Genomic DNA, 27,769 nt, shown 5'->3' with positions numbered 1-27,769 from the left:
CACTTTTAGCAACTTTCAAATATGCAATACAGTATTAATTATAGTTGACATGCTGTACATTGTATCCCAATGACTTTTATTGTATAACTAGAAGTGTGTAGCTTTTGATTCCTTTCATACATTTCACCTATCAGCCCCCACCACCTCTGGCGACCACCAACCTGTTCAAACTATTCTTAATGAGTATTTTACAAAGAAATAAGACATTTAATTCTCATAGTTTCCAATGTCTTAAATTATATATACATACTAAATATTAGTTTTAGCAATTTTTCATTTCTTTTTACATATATAAATGACAGTAAAATCTTTTGACAAAAAATGTTTTAAAGTCACAGAACAACTGTAATTTTTCCATTAAGATTAGTTTTAGCTTACAAGGTCATTTTTGCACAATCCTGAATTAGCATGCAAAATAAGGACTATTTGTATAAGGATTGGAGAGAAAGATATAAAACTGCTCTCATTCCCAGATAACATGATTATGCATAGGGAAAAATTTTAAGATAAATTAGAATTTAAAATGTCCAGGGACTGCTAAATACAAAATCAAAATTCAAATCTTTATATACAATCAAAAGTTAAAAAGTGAATTTCTGAAAAGACAATCATCATCATTTATAACAAAGGTCTACAATTCCAAAATGTAAAATGATATAAAGACAAAGTTTATGTGTAACTAATCTGGCAGCAAAACCTGTCCTAAACTGAAATGAAACTATTTACAGTTTTTATGTCTCGGACACCACGGGGAATATGATATATGGTATATGCACTGTAAAACTTTTCCAAAATCCAAAATTTGAATTCTGATATACATCTGGCCTAAAGAAACTGTGTCCTTATAGCATCAAAAAACACATTAAGCACCTAAGATTAAATTGAACAAAAATGTTCAAACCCTCTACTGAGAAAATTATAAAATTTTATTGAAAGACATTAAAGAATACTTTAAAAATGGAGAGACATGCCAACTTATTTGAGTCAAAATCTCATTTTATAGAGCTATCAGTTCCTTCCCAATTGATCTAAAAATAAATGCAATCAACCAAAATCTTAACTGGTATTTTAGCAAAATTTGACAAGTGATTCTAAAATTTGTATGATAGTGCAAAGGGCCAAGAGTAGTCAAAACAGAGAAGAACAATATAAAATAAATTCCTATACCAGATATCAAAATTGGAAAGCTGTATGAATTAAGACAGTGTTGTGTTCATGAAGGCATGAAAGACCAATAAAACAGAAAAAAAAAATCCTAGAAATAGACACACAGATATATGGACAATATATGACAAAAGTGGCTCTGTAGATTAATACAAAAAGGGCTAACTTCAATAAATGATGCTAGCACGACTGGGTATCCAATGTAAAAAAAATGAAACTGGACCTCTTCTTAATACCATATACTAAATCAATTCCAGATAAATTATGAATCTAAAATTCCATACAGAGCTAAATGTATTATAAAGAAGATATTGGAGAATAATGGAAAATAACCATAAAACAAAATATTAATAAATTCAACTATCTTAAAATGAAGAACTTATTTAAAAAAGCAACTCTCTATATTAAAAGAGCAGAAGCAATGACTGCCTTTATTCCAAACTATCTCTTCAAGGATGTTGGTATAACGAACAGCACTGAAGGATAGAAAGTGTCTCCCTATGAAGCAAAAGGCAAGTGTGATTACTGTCTAGCACAACAAAGATAATGGCTCTCTCCAGGACAATGGTCAGATTTGTTCACTGTCCATTTTAAAAGACCGAGGTTCCCTAAGCTAGAGATTCTTCTCCTATAACGCAACCCACTGTGGCATTTGGCCCTCTTTGCATTGCCCTGTGGAAACTGGGGCTTAGGGAACTGGCATACATACGCTGTCCCTCTGGCTACTGCTATTGCCATTGCCATGAGTAATAAAGTCCTCTACATCTGACCAGGAGTTTCGGTTCTTATTCTAACATCTAAGGAATGTCTTAGCTTGTAAGTAGGGTAAAATCTAGACCCTTCACAATTCTTGACAACTATTTTAAGAGTGAATTAAAAAGAAAATAACAAAAAAAGCAACCAACTGAATGGGAGAAGATATCTGCAAACGACACCTCTGATAAGGAATTAACATCCAAAATATACAAAGAACTCATACAACTCAGCAAGAAAAACAAATAATCCAATTAAAAAATAGGAAGAGGGTCTGAACAGACACTTCCCCCAAGCAGGCAGAAAATGGCAAACAGACATATGACAATTTCACTAGCTATTAGGGAAATGCAAGTCAAAACCATAATGAAATATCATTTCACACCTGTTAGAATGGCTATCATCAATAAGACAAGTAATGACAAGTTTTGGAGAGGTTATGGGGGAAAAGGAATCCTAATACACTGCTGGTTGGAATGTAAACTGGTACAGTTACTACGGAAAACAGTGAAGATTTATTGGAGGTTCCTCAAAAAATTAAGACTAGAATTACCGTATTGCCCAAAAATCTCTCTTCTGGGTATTTACCCCCCAAAATTGAAAACATTTATCCATAAAGATCTATGCACCCCAATGTTCACTGCAGCATTATTCACAGTGACCAAGACAAGGCAACAACTGAAATGCCTTTTGATAGATCACCAGATAAAGAAGCTGTGGTATATATATATATATATGTATGTATACACACACACACACACACACACACAGTGGTATAGATATACAGCCATAAGAAAAGATGAAATGCTGCCATTTGCAACAACATGAATAGATCTTGAGATTATCATGCTAAGTGAAATGTCAGACAGAAAAAGTTGAGAACCCTATGTTTCACTCATACTTTGGATATAAAACTGAAAGTAACAAATGAGCAAGACAAACAGAGACTCATTAACATGGACAACCAAAGGGAAAAGGGGGTAGGTAGATAAGGGCAAAGGTCAAATATATGGTGACAGAAGTAAATTCGACTTTGGGTGTGAGCACACAATGCAATATAGACATGATATATTATTGAATTGCACTCTTGATACCTATATAATTTTATTAACCAATGTCACTGCAGTAATTTAATTTAAAATTAAAATAAATAAATGTTTATGTGCATAGAATATAAGATCAAATGGAAATGTTACCAGAAAAAAGAAAAAGAAAAAAGTAAAATCCACATGATGGAAGACTATTTTAACCCATATTACCAAGTGTTTTATTTCAAATATACACAGAACTCCTATATATAAGAAAAAGAAATACAAATTAATGGGAAAAGGGTCTTCACAAAAGAAGATATAACCAAATGGTTAAAAAGCACTTAAGAAGGTTTTTAATTTCATTAATAATAGATGAAATACAACTAAAAACAAATGATACAGTTGCATACCTACCAGATTGGAAAATAATCTGACAATATTAAGCATACTGACCATGTACAATATAAGAATTCTCACACACTCCTGGTATAGTGTAAATTGCTACAACCACTTTGGGAAATTATCTAGTAAAATTTAAGACACATTTAATTCTATGATTCTGCAATTCTACTCTTAATACATGACATAAAAACTCATACATATATGCAACAGGAGACATGTATGTAAACGATCATAGCAACATTTTTCATAAAAACCAATAAATGGAAACAACTCAAATGTCTATTAACAGTAGAATGAATAAACTGTGGCATGCATACACAATAGAAAACTACACGGCAATGAAAATGAACACACAGAAATGAAAGAATGAAAGGGTAAACACAGAGTGAGTTAAGGTATCTTCAATACATATAAACAACAAAGAAGTTATATCTGAGATATATAAATAACACTTAAAATTAAGAGAAGAGAAAAATGGGCAGGAAACTTGAATTAATGATTCACGAAAGGTTTCTAGATGACCAATAACCATATGACAAAAGAGGCTCGATCTCATTAGTAATCGGGAAATGCTAATTAAAACCACAAGGATTTTCCATTTCATACCCATTTAAGTTTCCCACAAAAAGGAACCTTAAAAGGGAAGTTAAGTTGTTATTGAAAATTAAATATCTTCAACAGTTTAGTTTTGGGATTTAGTTTATATACACATGATAATACTTTTCTAATATTTTAGTGCCCTTCGTTTCGCTTTTCTTTTTTAAAACTCCCATTGAAAAAAATATTGTCTTGCTGTATAGATCTTCTGACTTTTTCTTATATCCTCAAATGTTTTATTATATTCACTTCTTGTCTTTTTTATTCTGTAAAGTTTATTCAATTTATAGCAACATAAAACAGCTTGAATCTTATAAAAATGATGATGATTGACATAAGACTCAAAGACTACATCACTGTGATCCACTTACATAAAGTTCGAAAATGGGATTAACTAGACTATATTCTTTAAGGATGCATATGTAGTTATAAAGAAAAGCGATGATTATCATGTGTCAGAATAGTAGTTACCTCTGGAAGCAAGTAAAGAAGGTACAATAAAATGGACACACAGGGAGATTCCAGGGTGCTGGAAATTTTTCTATCTCTTTATGTAGATGGCAGTTACATGGGAATTTGTTTCATAATTATATATTTGGTATACATTTCTATTCTTGGTGTTTTTTTATTTCTTTAATGTTTCACAATTTTAAAAAAATTCCTGAATGACTGGACCATCAAAAATCACTAGAGCTTAGATAGAATATATAAATTTATGCACATACACTTATAATATGATAAATGGGAAGAATCCTATTTTTTAATTATAGTATTTCCCCAATTCTTTATTCCACTGATATATACACAGTAAAAGCTTAACTCTGAAGATAATTTACACAACAGCACCAAATCACAAGGTCACATGAATCACTTAAATGGATTATCTTATAATAATACTGGAGAATTTTAAGAATATAGGCTAGTATCATAAAACTTTAAAAAGATGCAGCAGATTAATATTCAAAATACATATCAAATTTTACTTCTCTGAATCAGATTAAGTCACTAAAAGGCTCTATTCAGGAGTGAATGCAAATACTATTTGTTTTCACAAGCGAGTAGTCATCACTCTATCAAGTTTTCTGTGCAACCTGCCAAGTAATATATAATTTAAATTTTCTATTTGTTTAATTACTCCTTCCTATCTTGGTTACCAGATCCACCAACCATTTATGTAATTAAAGGAATTAATCAGCTAAATTACCTACAACTTTTATTGTTCTCTTAAAACACTGACCCAACATATAGATAAAATAATATTTTCAGATAAAAACATGTTCTTTATTTTTTAAATCAAACATGTCAGGGACTGCTAGCTTTACTGGTATCCATGTTCTTCTCTCCTTCGAGGCATACACATTGATGAGATTTTTCCAGCTTCCAATGGGATGTGAAAAGACGTAATGTGTATTACATTCAGGCCCAACAAGACCTCCCACGTGCAATCCTTTTCCTTCTTCCCCTTCTGCTAACTAGATGCAGAGGATCCACCCAGCAGAGGGCTTGATGACCTAAAGAATCTTGGAGCCGCAAAAGATTAAAGGTGCCAGGACCACTAAGTCATCACGTGACAGCTATTCAACAAATTCCTGCAATAAAGTGTTAAGTGAATGAGAAATAAATTTCTTTTCAATAAGACTCAAGTGATTTTACGGTTGTTAGTTAAAGCAATTAGCCTATCCTGATGAACACAGAACACAGAACATTAACCAGTAAGAGTTATCAATAACTCTTTCTGTTTCCAAACCTGTTCTGATTGATATATTCAGGGCCTGCCACTATCCTGTATGTCACCTTTGTGTGACTCAGAGACCACTGTAGTATACAAATTAGGAAAAGGCACCCCCTCTGGGAGGACTCAACTCTACAAGAAATAGCTTGGCAAGGCATCCATATCTGTATGAATGAAAGGTGTCCCATTCTCCAAGGGACTATGACAAGGAATTCAGCTTGATGAGAATAGCCAGGACTGGATTTCAGTTTCCTATTGAACCATGGTTTAGCACAGGCACAAACTGTACAATCATTCTAGAAGGCCCTAGACATACCTCTCTACTATTCTTTTTCCTGCAATAGGAACATGGTATTCCTAAAGTACATGTCTATGACATTTTCTGTATCAACCATAATTCAGCAAAAAGACATTAATTTTTCGGCATATATGTAAGGTAATTTTTAGTTAAAAAAATAGTGCTTAAAATAAAACATTTACATTTAAGTAGTCAAATTATTCTTTCATTTCAATAAATTTTAAGAAGATACCTAGATTGTTTTTCAAAATCAAAAAATATTGAGTTTCTCATTCTCCTAAGTAAAATCCATTGCAAAAAAAGTATAAACATACTTTTCACTTTTATTAATTTAAAATTACCCCAAGTTCCAGCTTTCCTTATACTGTGTAAAATTAAGGCTAAGGATAACTAATGTGGAGAATGGTGGAAGGAATCCCAGCCTTGCCAAGCCCAAGATATTTGAGCTACAGCACTACTTACTCAAGAAAATGAATCAACTAGGAGCTGAGGCTGTTCATCTGAATAGTAAAAGAGTTGCAATGGATGTCTCCAATATCTCCTGTTACAAATTTCAAGTCCAACCTATTGAGATTCAACCAAAGGGATGCAATTATTGTGAGAATTAAACTGAGCCCATGAAATGTCTAGCACAGTGACTGGGACACAGTAGGTACTGAATAAGTATCTCTTCATTCTTAAGCTTAACCATAAAATTATATGACTACTGCCTCTATTATAAGTGTTGAATTCATTAACTAAAACAAACAAAACAAGACTTCCAAAGTCATTTCCAAATCTTAATTCCAAGATTCTACCAACCTACAATAACAGAATCCAAACTGTCTTTTAGAGATTAGCACATATGTACTAGAGATATACATTAAAATTAGGCAAGTGGTAGGAAAACAGTATATATAATACAAACTGCACATATTATAGACAAAAATAATTAATTTTCTAGTATATACAAAAATATTCTAAAATAAAAGATGAGAAGAAAAGTAAAAAAAGACCTCTTGCCTAAATTCCTGCAATCGAGAAGCACCTATGAATTTGTTTGAAAAAGAAAAACTAATTAAAAAAAAAAAACATGTGAATAACCAGTAAAGCAAAATGCATTGAAAAGAACTACAAACATAGGAATATGCATAAACATCAGTATTCAGAAAAATGAAACTTAAAATTAGATATTTTTGGTCCAGCGTGGCAAAAAAAAAAAAAAACAAAAAAAAAAACCAACAACAACAACTGGCGACATCCACTCTGGACATCTCTCTTATCCCCTGCTTCACTTACAGCGGTTTCACTGACCGCCTGTCCACCCATTAGTCACTTAGTAGCCATCTAGGTTATAAGATCGACTTTTGTGGTTGTGCAGTGCTTGTGTTCAAGCAACCCTTTTTTTACTTAATAATGGACCCAACACTCAAAAGTAGTGATATTGACAATTCAGATATGACAAAGAGAAGCCAGAAAGTGTTTCCTTTAAGTGAAAAGGTGAAATTTTTTGATTTAAGGAAAGAAAAAAAAATGGGATGCTGAGGTTGCTAAGATTTATGGTAAGAATGAATTTTCTATCTGTGAAACTGAGAAAGAAAAAGAAATTAGTGCTAGTTTTCTGAGAGATACCACATCCACATAACTTTTAATATAGTACAATTATTCTATTTTATTATTAGTTATTATTATTCAATGTTACTGTACACATCACATATGTAATAGTAGTCTCCCTTCATCTGTGGGAGACACGTTTAAAGACCCCCAGTGATGCCTGAAATCGCAGATAGCAACAAACCCTATATAAACTGTTTTTTGTTTTTTTTCCTATACATACGTATCTTTTCACTTAAACACTTCGTGGCTTCTCTTTGGCATATCCAAATTGCTAGCATCACGACTCTTGCATTTTGGAGCCATTATGAAGTAAAATAAGGGTTACTTGAACACAAGTGCTATGATACCACGGTAGTCAATCTAACAACCAGATTGGCGGGCGGGTAGTGGATACTGAGGAGAAACACTGGACAAAGGGATGATTTACATCCTGGAAGGGACAGAGTAGGACTACATGAGGTTTCATCATGCCACTCGGAACAGCGCAATTTAAAACTTAAGTATTGTTTATTTCTGCAATTTTCCATTTAATATTTTCAGACCACATTTGACTGCAGATAACTGAAAACATGGAAAGCGAACCACAGATAAGAGGAGATCACTGTATAGGGAAAAACATAATATAAAAGGGCTTGGTATCTGTGGTTTCAGGAATCCACTGGGGTCTTGGAACGTATCCATTACAGATAAGGGGAAACTACCTGTAAATTGTTAGTGTAAATACAAGTTGCTATAGCATTTATATTTTTTTACCTATTAGAAAAATATGTTAATTGTTTTACCTATTAGTATATGCTTTGTTGCCAGGATGTCATTTTCAGAATTATTAAAATAAAAGCACAAATATAAGAAGATAAAACAAAAATGTTCACTGCAGTTCTGTTTTCAACAACTTAAAATCAATATGGATCAATCAATGTGGATGTTAAATAATTTACATCCATAATATGAACTATGATACTGTCAATAAAATTGAGATCTTTATTCATTTGAGAAAAATATCGGTGACAAAAATACTATTAAATATGAAAGACAAGATTTAGAATAAGTTTAAGTATGATCCTACTTTTTTATAAAAGATAAAAAACTACATATTAAATGAGCATACATAAAAGGAAAAGATTCATACCAAACATAAAAGGGAGAATTTGAAAAGCAATAAAAGCCAATTAATTTTATGTACCTCTGACTTGTTAAATACACGATTTTTAATTTTAAAAAATCTTATGAAACAGTCAAAATGTCTGACACATACCCAAATAATAGAGGAAAAAAGTTGTTAGTTCCATTGTTTTTTTATTGTATATTATCCAAGGTTATAAGAATACGGTTATCCATAATATTAAATGGCATGATATATACGTGAATTTATATTGTGAATAGATGTAACTATAAGAGGAAACAGAATATAAACAATCTTCTTATACTCTGCTTTGGATTCATATCTTCAGATATGACAAAAATACCAGCCATTGGCAGCACCTATTCATTGCCAAAGATAACGCAAAATGTCCTGAAATAAAGTACAAAGCCATGATGTAAAAACACATCTTTAAAACTGTTCAATGATTTCTAGTGGCAAATATTTTTGTACCTTCTTCTGTAAATAGAAATGAACTCTTTTCTTTTCATTTGACATTAATGTGATATCAACAAGTACTTTGTAGGACTATGCTTATCCAAATGCCATAAAATGTACTGACTCTTTTATCACATGCAAAGCACTGTATCTCTCAGAATTCACTCAGTATTTATTAAATGACTGTATATACAAATCATACTGTGACAATGATGTTGTCATCTCATTTCAGCTTGACAACAACGGTTAGTTATTTATAAATCCCCCTATGTAGAGGCGGAAACGGTTTAAATAACTTATTTAGGGTGATTGTGTTAACAAATGATAGACCCAGAATTAGAATTCCAATGGTCTTATTCTATTATTTCTTTACATTGTACATATAGCCTGTGAAAATATCAGTTATTTCCATAAAAAAGTAAAAAAAAAAAATCACAAGAGATGAGGAGGAACAGGAAAACATAATAGAAAGAAGCAAACCTGACAATAGTAGCGAGTCAAACTGTAGAAAGTATTGACCCAAAGCATATGAGGCACAGCTAGAGCAGCAGGATATATGTGTATCCAGCTTAGTAACTACAGTTCCTTTAATCGAAAGATAATTTCTCATTCCATGCCATGTACCTTAACATATAGAAGACACAAAATTTACCTATGATCTCCCTTTAGCCAGAGTTTATGATAGCTTATTATTGGCTTATTTTGTTATTTACAAGTAAAAGGCATTTCAGAGACAATTTCCCACAAACTAAATAACTTAGTTAACTGTGTATGCATTGCTACTGCTGAATTAATGCTAAGAACTCCAAAAATGCCAATGGCTGACTTAAATGCTAATTTCTTACTCATGAATTCAGATTGACTGGAGCATCTCTGCTTTGGGTTGTTGGTCAAGTTCAGTTCTCTTCCAGTTGTATTTCATTCTGGGACCCAGTCTGAAGGGGCAGTAGTCACCTAGGGCAAGCTCTTCTTACAGTAAATGGTAGAAGTACAGGGAGCTGGAAGAATCTTGCCAGGCCTCTTAAAGTCTCATCCTCACTTCCGTCTCCATTCCATTGGCCCAAGTAACCAAGTCTAAAGTCAGTGAGTCAGGAATGTATATTTCACCCCCCAAGAGAAAGGGTGAGGAAAGGTTAGTTTATGAGTAATAATTCAATATACCATAAACTCTAAGAAAAATTTCCAGAAATTTTTCATTTGTGTTCAATAACGAACATGCAAACAGCAAAGTGTTGATCAAGTAACTCATTCCTATCAAATTCTCACATGAATAAGAGCTAAGAGGAACAGTACATATGTGAATGACAGAATCAACATGCAAAAACTTCTCAATATACTGGTACAGTGGGCTGAACTCAATACAATGGAAACTTATAGGACTTCAGTACGGAATGGAGATGATGTGATTTAATGGCAAGCTGTGCAAAAGACTTAGTGGTTTTGAGTTTAAGCTCAATAAGAGTCACTGTGATACAGCTACCCAAAAAGGTAATGCAACTTAGCCTATATTAACAGTAATAATAACATCATTGAGTGACCAGTACATATGAAGTCTATAGTAAAACTTTAAAAAATAAAAACATAAACAGTCTGCTCTACTCTGAGCCAATCACATCCATAGGATTATTAAACTGGCTTCTGATCTGAGTATCAATATTTGAGGAAATAATGACAGAAAACTAGATAGGTAAAAGGTTTAAAACAATCACATAGGTCTTTCAAGTATATACTGGATAAACTACAGAAGCCTGGGACTGGGAAGACTGCGAGTGGGATATAGACCTGCAAGAAGAGATAAGAACAAGCACAAAAGGCATATTCAAATTCCTAAAAGGCTATCATGTACCCAAAAAGGTAACTTGGAAGAGAATATTTTTGCTCAGTATTAGTCAGAGCATTTTAATTAGAAGACGAATGCCTTGAGAAATGGTGAAATCACTATCATTGAACTCAGAAAGAGGCCACAAGATCTCTAGTGGTTGGCAAATTTTTACTGTCAAGTGCCAGAGAAAATATTTTTGGCTTTGCACGCCATGATTCCTATGTCAACTACCCAACTTTGTCAGTGTAGCAAGAAAACCACCATAGATAACATGTAAACAAATGGGGGTGACTATGATCCAATAAAACTTTACTTACAAAACAGGTGTCAGGCCAGATGCCTATAGTTTGCCAACCCCTAATCTATATTAAAAGAGAGAATGAATGTAAAAAGGGTTGCAACCTATAATCTTTACACCAATTCCAGGTCCAAAGCTCCATTACATATTTTATATTTTTAAAGTTTTTACACTTCCATGTAAGGAAGACATACAAATGTTTCTAAACGGCCAATAAGATCAAAGCAAAAAAGGGAAGTTAATAGCATGAAATAGCTGAGTCTCTACAGAAACTTTTGAAATTTCATAATTTAACAATAATTTTCAATGAAAATTGTTTGATTAGATACTACACATTTGTTGAAAGAGTATCGCTATATACCTTATAAATTTGATAGAACATTTTCAATCATCAAAAGACGATCCACGCATTGGAAATTTATGAATCCAGAATCCATTTATTTGAGAGATTAAATTTTACTATAATCCTGTAAGATAAATTGCTGGACCTGACTAATAAAAGATTTAAAAATGAATTCTGAAAATAAAAAATCACTTGCTTCATCTTGGGGAAAAAGTTAAAAAAGGAATATTCTGAGTTTGCTGAAATTTTTTTAAATCTCTCCTCCAGTTCTCATCAACATACCTCTGAGTCTGGTTTCTCTGAATGTTATTAAAAAACACAGGAACAATTTAGGATGCATTATCTCATGTGTGTAGCACTGTTGTTAATCAAATCTAAATTAGGTAAATTAACAAGAAGCAAAATTATTTGTCGCATTAAATTTTTTATTGATATATCTGTGTTTAAGAGTGTTGTTAAATAGGAGTTGTAATTTCATTCAATTTTGTGTGTAGCAAATGACAAAAAAAGTTATGACTATAATTGCAACTCTGTATTAATAGGCTAGAAGGTAATTTTAAGTAACAACATTTACAGTTCTAATTCTTTTCTTTTTCCTTATGTATGACTGTTCTATTTACTGAAATGTAATTTATCTGTTTAATTAAAATTTTTAAGCTTATATTTTGCCTTTTTAATTTCATTTTCCAGTAATTCATTTTTATTGTACTTTACAAAAGTGTCCATCCACAAATTATTAGGGAAAAAAAAGTCCTCACAACAGGTATTCCAAGAAGTACAACTCTATTGAACAGGATGACAAATTACATGCAGATGTCTGTTTCTCTAAATAAAGTTTGATTAGAACACAATCACATCTATTTGTTTACCAAGTGTCTATCGCTACTTTTACTCTACAACAACAAAATTGAGTAAGTATGGCAGAGATCATGTGGCACTCAAAGCCTAAAATATTTACTGTTACTTTGCAAAAATTGTTCACCAACCTTTGCTCTAGATGACTGAACTTAACATTTTCCTCCCCCAATTATTAAAAAAAAACAAAACCAAAGATATCCCTGGAGCTCAGGACGCTTAAGATGATTAGACATTCCTACCTGCAGACAGAGGGTTAGAAAAATTAAAGTTCAGACACTAAAATTTAGGTACTAACATTGATAGGGAATTAAAGGCATGTAAACTCCTTTTTACATGATCTGTCTCTTGGTATTCAGAATTCTAGTTTGTGTGTCTAATTTTGATTCACAAGACTTAAAATCTGTTCCAGATAGGGGAAGATGCACATGGTTGGAAGACCAAAAAGAATCTTTCAAGCCAGATACACAATAAGAGTTCCAACCACAGGTGCATGTGTGCATGAATGCATATGTGCTAAGCAGAGAAAAAGGATCTTCTCTGGCTATAATTTTTATATAACTGCACTTGTAACACTTTGAAAAATGATATCCTATAGATTTCAAAAAACAACAATGAAAACAGTAGAAAACATAATTTAAGTTTAATGTGCTTTAGATTTTATTTGCTACTTGGAATCCAATCTTAAAATGACATGATACATTTATAATGGTTATATAATTCAATGTCCATGGTTCAATTATTTTAAAATAATAAATTATTTTTGTAAAAGTATATGCCCAGACTAGGTCATTATATTCTTTTATGGGCTGGAAAGCAAAGTCTATAAAATGGAAGGATATCCTGTTATTCTGAGAACAATGGCTCACTATTACACACCTCTCGAATAATTTCCTATTATGATTTTTTGAATTCCATTAGAATATACATCACACATAATGAATATAAATTCTTGAAAGTTGCTGAAAAATATAAGTTGGGACTTGTTTTAAAAACTTCAACTTTATAACAATAAATAGTGCCCAGAATATTTTGAATATTGATATCAAAGAGTTAATATATCAACAAGTATTTGAGTTCTTCCTTTCAAGAAGTTAAGCCACAAAGAATTATGAGATTTAATTCCTGCCTCCAAGCAGTTCATAATCTAGTTGAGGTTTTCTACATAGTTAAAAGTAAAGTAATGCTTCTAGTGTCTAATGGTATGGAAGAATTTGTCTTCGAAATTCGTATCAGCAATCATATTCTAAAGTATTGCAAACTGTAGGGGAAAATGCTGCAATTATATAAGATATAAAATACTTTCAAAAATTGTTTAGGGCTATTAAATACCTTTTTAAAAAAAAGTACAAACTAAAAAGGAAGCAATCTAATTTGAGCATTAACAATGAGAGGCTTAGTAACAGAATTAACTGAGTTTAGTCCAAAATTAAAATAAAGCACATAAATAGAGATGAAAAAGTATTAAAACATCAACTCTGAATGAAATTAAAAGGGAAGAAAATAGACTTTTCAAAATTAAAGTATACTTGCAGAATTTAGAGGGAAGTGTCCTGATGTCTTCAATTTATTTTGAAATGCACTAAAAATAAAAAATTAATGAGTGGTAGAACGATCAAAAGATGGTTAGATATATGATAAAACAAGTATACTAAATGGTAATGGTAGAGTATAGGTGGATATGTAGGTGTTAACTGTCATATACTTTCAATTTTGCTATATGTTTAGATATATTCAGAAATAGCAAAAAGTATATTAACATTTTAACATCCTTTCAATATGACATGAGTTGAAGAATTTAATGAATACAATATTATTTGGCTACAAAAAAAATTTTATTCACTTTATTGAAATTCACTTTATTCATAATTCACAAGAAAATTTTGTGCCCAATGTTATTCACAAAAACAAATCAAATAATTTGAATTACCAACACAGAAACACAGAACTAATTAACAGCACACATATAATGGAAAATTAAACAGAAGAAAGGGGGACATTCTCATTCATTTTGTACTAATCATTTTTAAGGAATCAGAAAAAATATTTTAATAATCAGAGGAGGTACTTAGGTAACTGGCATCCAGGATTTTAGAATCCTCAGAATTCCAAAACTATTCTACACCTAAAAGTCAATATTCTCTAAAAAAAACTTTTTGGTAGCAAAGAAGCAGTTGCTCTCTCTCTGAAATCTGGGACATAAATTTAAAATCCCAATTAAAACCCTACTCTAAAACACTCAGTTTCCCCTGCTCTTGTTTTCAGTTAGTTCTAATTTCACTACACTACAACTGGATTTTTAGTACATACGTACACGTACACATGTACACACGTACACACACACACACACACACAGTCCTGTTCATCTTAAAATCTCCATTCATTTATTCTGCTCTGAAGTATCTATCCATGAGAAAGCATACGCTAATAAGAAATAAAGACAAATAACAACCCTACTACTATTATTATTATTATTATTATTCAGATTGGTAAACTGAAGCAAAGAGTGGTTAAAGTAAACTAGCCAAGATTTCACAGTTAATAAATAGCAGAGCTAGGATTCAAACCATATTCTTAACCATCAGGCTACACTCTCTACTTAGAAAATTCTTATCCTCCAGAGACCTATTTTTAGCAAATAGCCAAAATTTCTAAGTCACAAATATAAAACTGGGCCTCAGTGTTTATGAACTGAGCCAACCAGGGCAAAGGAAGCCTCAGTGTTTAAGAACTGATAATATCTTATTCTCACAGCAATTGATACTGAATACTTTATCCACAGTCTTCCCTAATCATTCATTACTGTTATGGATTATTTCTCTTTGTTTATAATTTTGCTGCATATAATTGTGATTTAAAAACTACTTCATTTTGCCTTATACTATACTCATTTGCACATTTATCCCACTTGATTTAAACCCGTTGAGGACAAGAATCAAGTTTTATTTACCTTTGCACCTATTTCAAAAAAATTGATTTATAAAACCACTTGCTCATATTATTTAACAATTTATTGAGTTCCAATGTTTAAGTCACTAAAAAAATTATCTAAAATAATAACTCCTTATTAATATAATGGTTAAGAACATTAATAAAAATTCATTTAAAATGAATGTTCTTTGAATCAATGATGTTTGGTTTACATTAGTGTATGAAAACTACGAGTATAATTCTGCTGTGACATATATATGTATATATAAAATGCTTTAAAAACTTTAGAAAATGTTATTAAACAGATAGAGAGATTAATCCTACTGCAAGAAATATAGTTTTTGCAAACTATTTAAACGTAAGCTCCATTAAATAATTAATTTCTGAGAATATAGAAGAGTAATTTACAACACACGAGCTACCTGTGGCTCTCAATTATTGGTCAAAAGACATGCTTTGATTTCCTTCTAGCAATACCATTTTATCAGCTTAAGAACATTTTATTGATTCCTGCACTGAATTATAATTTCCAACACAGCAGACATGAAAAGAGCCTTCTTCATTTCATGCACTAAATGTTATTTAAGCACTTGTGATGTGCCAGATATTGTACTAAGTGCCAGAAATAAATTAAAAGGGAAATATAATACTGTATTCGAGGACTTTATAGGTGGAGAAGTGATGTGTGGATGCTGTCATGGAATGTTTCCTGGATAGTATTACAGTTTCCTCTTTTAAAGTAAAAAGCATTAGATTACCTCCTCCTTTCTCAGAAAAGTCATGAGACAAGCCAACTTAGAGAATTAGAAAGGGCAATGGCTTAGGCTAGAGTAATGTTGGCTTACAGAATAAAATTTCTGTTCATTATTTTTTCCCATACGCCTTAGGGTTAGATGGAGTTTTATCTAATTTGAAGTTATATTTGAGATAGGCTGATTTAAAATACAGGCTATGTGGCTTATCCAAAATTCACTTTGGCAGGTTGTAGGGAATGCATCGAAGAGACAGGCAGTCCTAGTAGGGAATAACTGATTCTCAGATACAACCAAAGAGACTTATCTGATTGTTAATGGTAAATGATATAGCATACGTATTAATAGGAAAAAAGTGATTTTAGGTATGAATCCCAAATTCGAATTACCTTAACTGATGATTTAAAGTGCAGAAACTTCTCTCACGTGGACAACACTATAAACCAGTGCTCTAATGAGAAGCATTAAATATACATTTATTTAATGATGGATAATGACTCTCCTAGGCAAAACCAGGTGAACTAGCTTTATCTGTTTATATGTCTATTTTTCCATTAAACTAAGGCTTAATCAAAGATAGTAACCATATCCTTTTTGCTTTTAAGAATGTAATTTAACATTAACAATTAAATTCCATCACAAAGTATCCAATGCAATACGTTTCCTTTTAATAAATACGAATGTATAAAAATGCTTCATTTTGCACTTTGTCTCTATCAGATTATATAATATCCTAGAATACATGCCCTCCTTTATAATTCTAAAGCTTAAACTATGTATATTATCAACCTAATTATTTACTCATATATAACATTTTTATCTACATTTTAAACTCTTTTATAACATATTTATAGTTATCTTTCCCAATTAAAATGTTACTTTTCATTACTAATATAAAAATATTTACATCTAAAAAGGAAATAACCTAATTTTTTTACTGATACGCTCACTACCTAACAGTGCCTACCACATGTTAGGTCCTCAGTGTTAGCTTTAACTACACTGTTAATAAACATTATTTAGATAGGGGATTGGAGAAACTGCTCACTTATGCTTTTAATCCCTGCAATGTTTCAATATTTATTCTAAAATGTTGTAAATCCCCCAAAATATCTATAATCAAACATAAGCACAAGATCACCATGCTTAGGACTATGTCATCTCCTTCCACAAAGATAAATAACAGATTTTATCTTATCTAAGACCTACCATCATAAATAGAATAGATAATGCCCCACCAATTACACTGCTCTTTACTGGTAGTCATTCCATTTTCTGGGCTCTCTTAAAAAGTAGCCACTGATGATTTATGAATGGCCTATTTAAATCTATTAATAAACAAGAATGGATATTCTAATCATTCTTATTCTCTAGACATAACTAAGTTCCTGAAACTTCCATGAGAAATTTCTGGTACTTCCTGGTTTCAGCTATTCAACAATCCCACAGGAATAGAATGACACAATTTGGTTCTAGATTCTGGCTTCTGGCTAAAAAGAAGAAATGCAAACAAATACTAACATTATATAGAACAGCTTTTGGGAAAGGTTGGTACATTTAACAGGATATAATTTTTATTTTCCAAGATTACATAGAAGTAAATTGAGTTAAAAAAAAGAAAATCAATAAATAGCAGAAACTGACCTCTGTAAGTACACAGAGAGAGTGATAAAAGAAAGCACAGGCTATAAAACACTGATGAAAGCAACTGAAGATACATATTAATGGAAAGATATTCCATATTCGAGGATTGGAAAAATTAATATTTTTAAAATGTCCACACTACCCAAAGTAATCTACAGATTCAATGCAATCCTTTTCAAAATTTCAATGGCATTTTTCACAGAAAAAAAAAAAATTCTAAAATCTGCATGAAACCACAAAAGATCCTGACTAGCCAGAGCAATCTTGAACTGGAAGCATCACATTCCCTTATTTCAAAATACATTACAAAGCTACAGTAATCAAAATAGTATGGCACTGGCATAAAAAAAGAAACATAAACAAACAGAAAAGAATAGAGAGCCTTGAAATAAACCCGCATATAGTCAAATAATTTTTGATAAAGGTGCCAAGAACACGCAGTGGGGACCAGGCTCTTCGATAAATGGTGTTCAGGAAACTGGATATCCACAAGAATAAAAGTGGACTCCTTTATATTACACTATCTACAAAAAAAGCAACTCAAAAGGTATTAAAGACCTAAAAGTAAGACCTGAAACCGTAAAACTATAAGAAAACACAGGGGAAAAGCTCCTTGACATTGGCCTTGACAGAATTTTTTTGACTATGACACCAAAAGCTCAGGAAACAGAAAGAACAAATGAGATCACATCAAACTAAAAAGATTCTATACAGTAAAGGAAACAATCAACAAAATCAAAGGCCACCTGTAGATTGATAGAAAATATTTGCAAACCACATATCTGATAAGGGGTTAATATTCAAAAGTATAAGGAACTCATACAACTCAATAGCAAAAACAATCATACAACCTGATTTTTAAAAAATGGGCAAAGGACCTGAACAGACACTTTTCCATACAAATAGTCAAAAGGTATATGAAAAGGTGCTCAACATTACCAATAGTCATGGAAATATAAACCAAACCACACTGAAGTATCACCTCACACCTCTTAGAATGGCTACTATCAAAAAGATAAAAGAAAACAAGTGTTGGCAAGGTTGAAGTGTTGGTTGGTGAAAAAAAGGAAGAAAAGGAAATACATCTAAACTGTTGGTGGGAGTGTAAACTGGTATAGTCATTATGGAAAACAATAGCAGGTTCCTCAAAAACTTTAAACTACCATGTGATCCAGTAAACCCTTTCTTGGGTAACCTAAAGGAAATGATATCACTACCTTAAGAGATATCTACAGTCTCATGTTCATTGTAGCATTATTGACAACAGCCAAGATGAGATGGAAACAACATAAGGGTACATTAATGAACGAATGCATAAATTGTGGTATGGTGTGTGTGTGTGTGTGTGTGTAAAACTTACATATAAATAGAAATATATATATATATATATATATATATATAATTCATCCTTTAAAAAGGAGATTTTGCCATTTATGATGACATGGATGAACCAAGGGAACATTATGCTAAGTGAAATAAGCCAGACGCAGAACGAAAAATATTGCTTAATCTCACTTATATGTGGACTCCAAAAAAATGGAATACACAGAAGCAGAAAGCAGAACCTTATTTACCAGGAGTGAGAAGGTAGGGGAAATGGAAAGGTGTTGGTCAAGGGGTACAAAGTTGTGGTTATGCAGGATGAATAAGTCCAAATACCTAATGTACAGCATGATGATTCTAGTTAATGACACTGTATTATATATGGAAAAGTTACTCAGGGAGTAGATTTTAGGTGCTCTCCCCACCCCCCACCTCCCAAAAGGTAACTATTTGAGTAGATCGATATGTTAATTAGCTTGACTGTAGTAATCACTTCGCTATGTATATCAAAATATCATATTGTACACCTTAAATATATAATTTAATTTTTAAAACTAAATAAATAAACCCATTAATAGAAAAGGATATTTTATACTATAAAGTCATTTTCTTCTTTTTTATATTAATTTCTAAGGTCTTCTAAAATTAAAAAGTTGTAGGGGAGGTTACACAAAGCATTGTCAGGTAACAGTAAGCCATCAACACCACATTTCCAATTAGAAACATAAATGCCAGATATTATCATCCCTAAAAATGAAGCATGCTACCTACTCCTCACTCCAGTTTTGCCTTTTACTAAGTTTAGAATGCTGAAGGTCAACCAGTGTGTTTCCTCCTCTTTCCATGATAAGAGAAGCAAAACTAGCTTTTAGTCTATGAAAATTCAAGTTTTTCGCATCCTAGTATAAAAGATAGTACTGAGAATCTAATCAATGATGAATTTTATTAAAAATTTTCTTTTTTAACTCTCAACATTATCGAAATTTGAGAGGTCTGGTAGTATTGATTTGCTTTCCAAGACAATAAAAACCCACAGTCAAAGAACTAACGACTGGTTTAGCATACTCTCAAGTAATCCTTGATTAATTAGAGAAATTTTAATAAATTAGCCACTTGTACCAAAACTTTGGTTATAGCCACAGAAATCCTACCCTAAAGTCAACAGTAAGTACCTTTTTTAACATAGTCATCAATACATCTCAGGTATTCCTATTTAAACAAAGAAAACTATACATTATTTTGGTATACTCACTATCCTTACTAAAAGTTTTTTTATTTTTTTAAAATTTATTTTGATTTTTATTTCTTTTTTTAGGCGAGGCAACCCTTGGTTGACCTCACAGATTGAAAGGACCTTATCAGCTTACAATCTCTTATTTTTTATTTTATTTTATTTTATTTTATTTTTTTATGTCTACAGTACCTGGTCTTTCTAGGTGGTCTCCCATCTAAGTACTAACCAGGCCTGACCCTGCTTAGCTTCCGAGATATCAGACGAGATTGAGCTTGTTCAGGTTAGTACGGCTGCAGACTAAAAGTTTCTTTTTGAAAATTCTGTGTAATAGACCCCAAAGATGATCTAACACCACTAGAAACCTAGCTCTAATCTCTATGTCTGTGTTACTTAAAAAGGTACTTCTTTTATGATAAATTCGTTAAATAGCTGCAAATGTAACCACTAGTTTAAAGTTAAACCTCGAGGAAAATAACACCTTTTCAAAAAAGAATTTAAACAAATGTCTAATTGTACCAGATTTAGTAATTCATGAAATGGAGGCACTATCCATATCTTCATAGCTGCATATTTCTAAGTATTGTCTGTCACCAGCAAATTCAAACATAATATCCCAAGAACTCATTATTTATTTAAAGACATCTTATATCATTTCATTTCATTCTTTCTAATACCAAGAATGTGGAAAAATACCTAAGACAGAAACGTTTTTACTCAGTTTGTGTTCTTTTTGTGCTCTTACTCAGAAGCAATGAAGGAATACATTTCAGTCAACGTATAGGAGGTACCAGGAATCTGTCTACCAACCTAGACAACAATTGCTCTGATAAATAAGAAATCGAAAACATAAAAAGAATTCCCCCCTCCCAAATAACTCTAAAGCTGAAAAGTACAATTGAAATGAAAATGTCACCAGAGGAATTCAACAGCAAATTTGGACAGGGAAAAATATCAGTCAACTTGAAGATAGGGCAATGGAAATTATTGAGTCTGAGGATGAAAAAGTAAAAATATTGATGAAAAGCCAACAGAATCTAAAAACCTGTGTGATGCTATGAAGCAAATCAACATATGCACTATGGGAGTCTTAGAAAAAAAAGAAAGGGGCAGAGAGATATTACAAAGAAAGAATGCCTAAAAGCCTCCCAAATTTGATAAATGACATAAATATTTAAGAAACTTAATGAATTCCAAGTGGGATGAATTCAATGAGATTCAGAGTGAGATATGTTATCATCAAACTGTCAAAAAACAAAGCTAAAGAGAGAATCTTGAAAATAATAAAAGTGAACTGTCATAGATAAGTGATCTTCACTAAGATAACAAATTTCTCATCAGAAACTTTGGAAGCCAGAATACAGTGGGTACATATATTCAAATTGCTAAACAAACAAACAAACAAACCCTAAAAAAGCAAAAAAAAAAAAAAAATACTGTCAACCAAAAATCCTATATCCAGCAAAACTGTCCTTCAAAAATGAGGAAGAAACTAAAAAATTCCCAGGTAAACAAAAGCTCAGCGAGTTTGTAAATACTAAAACTGCCCTGCAAGAAATGCTCATGGGAGTCCAGAAGGGTGAAAGAAAAGGACACTAGACACAAACTCAAAGCCTTAAGGGGACATAAAGATCTCAATAAAGGTAAACACGTGATCAATTATAAAAGTATAACTGCAACAATAGTTGGTAACTACACTTTTTGTTTTACGCATAATTTAAGAGTAATATATTTAAAGAAAAATAAATTATTAATGTAAAAGCAAATACTACTGTAACTGGTTTGTACCTTTGAGTCTTGTTTTCAACATAATTTAAAAGACTAACACATTTAAAACAATTACTAGTTTTATGTTTGGGAGCACACAATGTATAAAGATGTCATTTTGGGACATCAACACTTAGAGAGGTGGGAATGAAGCTTTCAAAGAGCAAAGTTTTTCTATGTTATTATAGTTATGCTGGTATTAATTCAAGTTATTTTTATAACTTTAGGATATTAAATGTAATTACTTGTGAACTGCAAAGAATAGCTATAGAATATAAACACAATGAAATTAAAAAGTAATTTATATATTTTAATACAAAACATCAACTGAACACAAAAGAGTAATGAAGAAAATAAGGGACAAGAAAGCTATAAGGCATATAGAAAACAAAGAGCACATGACACAATAAGACTCTGTATTAGTAATGACTTTACAAGTTAATGTTACAGACAGGTAGGATTCCAATCAAGACAGCAATATAGGTAAATGCTGTGTTCAACTCCTCCCAAAACCACCTCAAAATTACAATTAGTCGAGTGATGTCACAAACATGACGGAGTGAGAGACATCCGCAGATCTCTCCCCTTGAAACAACAATAAGCGGAACATCTAAAACGCAACAAAACACTCAAACACACCCAAACTGAACACCAGCACATCTGAGCAAGAGATTTACGCATAAGAGATACCGCAGGTCAGAACCCCAGGTTTTGGGCGGGGACTTGGAGAAACAAAGAAGCTGCTTCTCACAGTGAGAGCTCCCTGTAGGAGGTGGGAAGGGAGAAAGTGCAGCGAGTTCCCCAAATAGCTCTGCCTGAGAGAGTTGTGAGCTCTATGCAGCCGACGATAGGGCCCAGGTATCAGGGCAGAAAGCAGAGAAGTGGGGACGGCAGAGAAACAACAGTTGATTTTTACCAACCGCAGCTACGAAACCAAAACTGAGCCACAGCCCCCATCCTCTATCCCGGAGGGCCCCTCCACTCAAAACCTACAAGAACAAACACCACAGAGCCTCAGCTGAATCTGAGCAAATGCTATCAAAACTGTCACTAAAACTAACAGGGACTGAGACCGAGAGTAGCAAGCGTGATTAAACATCTATAAGGAAAAAAAGGCATTATTGAGGCTTTTTATAAAGCAGGGATCCAAGAGGCTTAGAAATTACCTATTGGAAACCAAAAGAAAAGTGCCTTCTCTGCAACAAGCTAGAGAGACCTTTATATAATGAATCTTCTTTCTTGGTGGGGAGAGGGAGGAAGGGGAAGCAGAATACACTTCCATTAATGCCCAGGAGGAGAAACACCATGAACGACCAAGGTGACAAGGCATCTCAGAAAGAAAGAGAAAAATCTCCAGAAAATAAGTTTACAAACATAGAAATATGTGGCTTAAATAACAGAGAATTCTGGATGGTACTTCTGAAAAAACACAGTGAGTTCTGAAATGAGTCATATCAACAATTTCAGGAACTGAAAAAACAACTATATGAGCAGAACAAGGAGATTGAAACTCACAAAAAACTTGAATAGACCTTCTGGAGATTAAAAAACACACATACACACTTCAAGAGTTAAAAAATGAAATAGCAAGGTTGAGAAATAGAGTCGACCAAAAGGAGGAAAGGATAAGTGATAACGAAAACTGAAATCTAGAAATAAATCAGAAGGAAGAAGAAAGAAACTGAAGAATGAAAAAATAGTAAAAAAGAAATTCGAGAACTAGCTGATACCATCAGGAGAGGAAACATAAGAATAATGGGACAGGAAAAGAAGCAGGGACTAGAAAGCATTTTCAGACAAATAGTGGTTGAGAATATCCCAAATCTAAGGAATAAGCCCTAATATTAATGGACTGAACTTGCCAATAAAAAGGAACAGAGTTGCAGAATCAATCAAAAAACAAAACCCAACCATATGCTGCCTCCAAGAGACCCATCTCAGTTCCAAAGACAAATACAGACTCAAAGAGAAAGGGTGGAAAATGATATTTCAAGCAAATGGCATTCAGAGAAAAGCAGGAGTCGTGGTATTAATATCAGACGAAATAGACTTCAAACCAAAAAAGGTAAAGAAAGATACTGAGGGACACTTCGTAATGATAAAGGGCACTATGCACCAAGAAGACATAACACTTATGCTCCCAATCAGGGAGCCCTGAAATATGTAAAGCGATTACTAACAGAACTAAAGAGAGAAACAGAACAAAACACTATCATAGTGGGGGACCGAAACACCTCGCTGTCAGCTATGGACAGATCATTCAAACAGAAAATCAATAAGGAAACATCACTCTAAAATAACACATTAGACCAACTGGACATAATTGACATTTACAGAGCCTTCCATCCCAAAACAGCTGCTTATACATTCTTCTCTAGAGCACATGGAACATTCTCAAGAATCAACCACATACTGGAACACAGAGAAGGCCTCAACAAATATAAGAGGTTGAAATCATACCAACCATATTCTCTGATCATAATGTTTTGAAACTAGAAATCAACTGCAAAAGGAAAGCAGGAAGAACCACAATTACATGGAGATTCAACAACATGCTACTGAGGAATAACTAGGTCAGAGAAGAAATAAAAAGAAACAACTGATAATGACAGTAAAACTTATCAAAACTTTTGGGACACGGCAAAAACAGTCCTAAGAGGAAAGTTCATATTACAGGCCAATCTTCAAAAATAAGAACAAGCCCAAATGAACAACCTAATGCTTCATCTTTAAAAACTAGAAAAAGAACAAATGAAGCCTAAAGTCAGCAGAAAAAAAGAAATAATCAAAATTAGGGCAGAAATAAATGAAATTGAAAACAAAACAAAACAAAAACAATAGAAAAATTAAATGCAACAAAGAGCTGGTTCTTTGAGAAGGTTAATGAAATTGACAAACCCTGGCTAGACTCACTAAAGAAAAAAGAGAAAGAACACAAACAAAATCAGAGATAAAAGAGGGGAAATTACGATAGACACCGCAGAAATACAAAGTATCATACAATACTATGAAAAAGTATACAATGCCAAATTTAATAACCTCGAAGAAACTGACCAGTACTTAGAAAAAGACAACCTTCCTAGACTGAATCAAGAATAACTGGAAAGTCTAAATAGACCAATCAGCAGTATGCAAATTGAAATAATCATCAAAATCCTACCAAAAAGTAAAAGACCAGGACCAGATGGCTTTACCAGTGAATTCTACCAAACATTTAAAAAAGATTTAATATCTATTCTCCTCAAACTCTTCCAAAAAATCAAAGAGGAGGCAATACTTCTCAACTCACTGAAGCCAATATTAACTTGATACCAAAACCTGGTAAAGATAACAAACAAAAAAGAAAACTACAGGCCAATATCTCCCATGAACACAGATGCAACAATCCTAAATAAAACACTAGCAAACCAAATACGGAAACATATTAAAAAGATTATACAACATGATCAAGTGCCTTTATCCCAGAGGCACAGGGATGGTTCAAAATATGCAAATTGATTATTGTGATACACCACAAAACAAATTAAAAAATAAGAATCACATGATCATATTAATAGATGCAGAAAAAGCCTTCGACAAGATACAGCATCCATTTATGATCAAAACACTGAACAAAATCAGTATAGAAGGAAATACCTTAACATAATAAATGCCATCTAAGACAAACCCTCAGCCAACGTTACACTTAATGGTGAAAAACTCAAAACCTTCCCTCTAAGATCAGGAACAAGGCAAGGCTGTCCACTATCACCTCTGTTATTCAATATAACATTGGAGGTCCTAGCGAGTGCAATTAGGTAAGAGAAAGATATAAAAGGCATCCAAATAGGAAACAAAGAAGTCAAACTGTCACTATTCGCAGATGACATGATTCTCTATATAGAAAACCCTAAAGACTCCACAAGAACACTAACTACTAGAAACGATAAGCAAATACTGTCAAGTGTCTGGATACAAAATCAGTGTTCAAAAATCCATAGCGTTCCTACACTCTAATAATGAAATGTCAGAAAAAAAGTGGAAAAAGTAATTTCTTTTGCAATTGCAACAAAAAGAATAAAATACCTAGGAATAAATCTAACAAAACATGTGAAGGACATATATAATAAAAACTATAAGACCCTATTAAAAAAAATGGAAGATACAAAGAAATGGAAAGATATTCCACATTCTTGGATTGGAAGAATCAACATAGTTAAAATGACCTTATTACCTAAGCATTATACAGATTTAATGTAATCCCCATCAAAACCTCACTGGCATTTTTTAAAGAAATAGAACAAAAAACATCAGATTTGTATGGAAGCAGAAAAAACCCTGAATTGCCAAAGCCATCCTGAGAAAAAAGAACAAGGATGGAAGCATCACTCTGCCTGACTTTAAATTATACTACAAAGTGACAGCAATCAAAACGGCATGGTACAAGAGCAAAAGAGACACATGGACTAGTGGAACAGAATCGAGAGTCCAGAAGTAAACCCATATTTATATGGGCAAATAAGTTTCGACGAAAAAGTCAAAAACATGCAGTAGAGAAAGGAAAGCCTCTTCAATAAATGGTGCTGGGAAAATTGGAAAACTGCCTCCAAAAGAATGAAACTAACTGCTGTCTATCACCACACACCAAAATTAACTCAACATGGATTAAGGACATGAATATAAGACCTGAAACAATAAAATGCATAGAAGAAAACATAAGAACTGAACTCAAGGACCTTGGACTTAAAGAGGATTTTATAAATTTGACTTCAAAGGCAAGGAAAGTAAAAGCAAAAATAAATGAATGGGACTACATCAAACTAAAAAGTTTCTGCACAGCAAAAGAAACCATCAACAAGGTAAAGAGACAAACCATCCAAATGGGAAAATACATTTGCAAACAACGCCTCCGATAAGGGCCTAATGTCCAAAATTTACAAAGAACTCATATAACTCAATAACAACAGAAAAACAAATGATACCATCAAAAAATAGGCAGAGGACCTGAACAGACACTTCTCCCTAGAAGGCATACAAATGGCCAATAAATAAATGAAAAGATGCTCGACATCGCTAGCTATTAGGGAAATACAAATCGAAACCACAATGAGACACCTGTCAGAATAGCTATAATCGACAAGTAAAGATCAATTCCCACTCACAATAATGGACAGAACAACCAGATAGAAGATAAGTAAAGACACAGAAGTCTTAATATAAAAAACTAATGAGATCTAACAGACATGTATGGAACACACTACCCAACAAAAGAACACATATTCTTCTCAAGTGCAGTTGAGACATTTTCCAAGATAAACCATATGTTAGGCCACATATTAAGTCTCAACAGATTTAAAAAGATAGATACCATACAAAGTATCTTCTCTGACCACAATGGGAAGAAGATAGAAATCAGTAAAAATGGAAAACAGGAAAATGAACAAATTGCATAAATTAAATGATGCACTTTTACAAAAAATGAGTTAAAGAAGAAATCACAAAGGAAATTAGAAAATAATTACAGATGAATAAAATGAAAAATTATGGGGCACAGTAAAAGTAATATTAAGTGGAAACTTTATAGCTATAAATGATTACTATTAAAAACAAGAGAGATTTCAATCTAACTTTAACGTAAGGAATTAGAAAAAGGAAAACAAACTAAACCTAAA

At 32.5% G+C, this 27,769-nt stretch overlaps 1 protein-coding gene and 1 pseudogene across 2 annotated transcripts in view; both read right to left on the bottom strand.

Moving 5' to 3' along the window:
- Positions 1 to 27,769, bottom strand: part of FCHSD2 (FCH and double SH3 domains 2) — a 208,892-nt gene that overhangs the window by 125,366 nt on the left and 55,757 nt on the right. The gene's annotated exons all lie outside the window — the stretch shown is intronic.
- On the bottom strand, positions 20,532 to 20,652 carry LOC118603138 (annotated as a pseudogene).

The sequence above is a fragment of the Rousettus aegyptiacus genome, unplaced genomic scaffold (assembly GCF_014176215.1).
Source record: "Rousettus aegyptiacus isolate mRouAeg1 unplaced genomic scaffold, mRouAeg1.p scaffold_m13_p_5, whole genome shotgun sequence".
In the NCBI taxonomy this organism is placed as follows: Eukaryota; Metazoa; Chordata; class Mammalia; order Chiroptera; family Pteropodidae; genus Rousettus; species Rousettus aegyptiacus.
The sequence above is the reverse complement of the archived record's forward strand: the minus strand, read 5'-3'. Positions and strand labels throughout refer to the sequence as shown.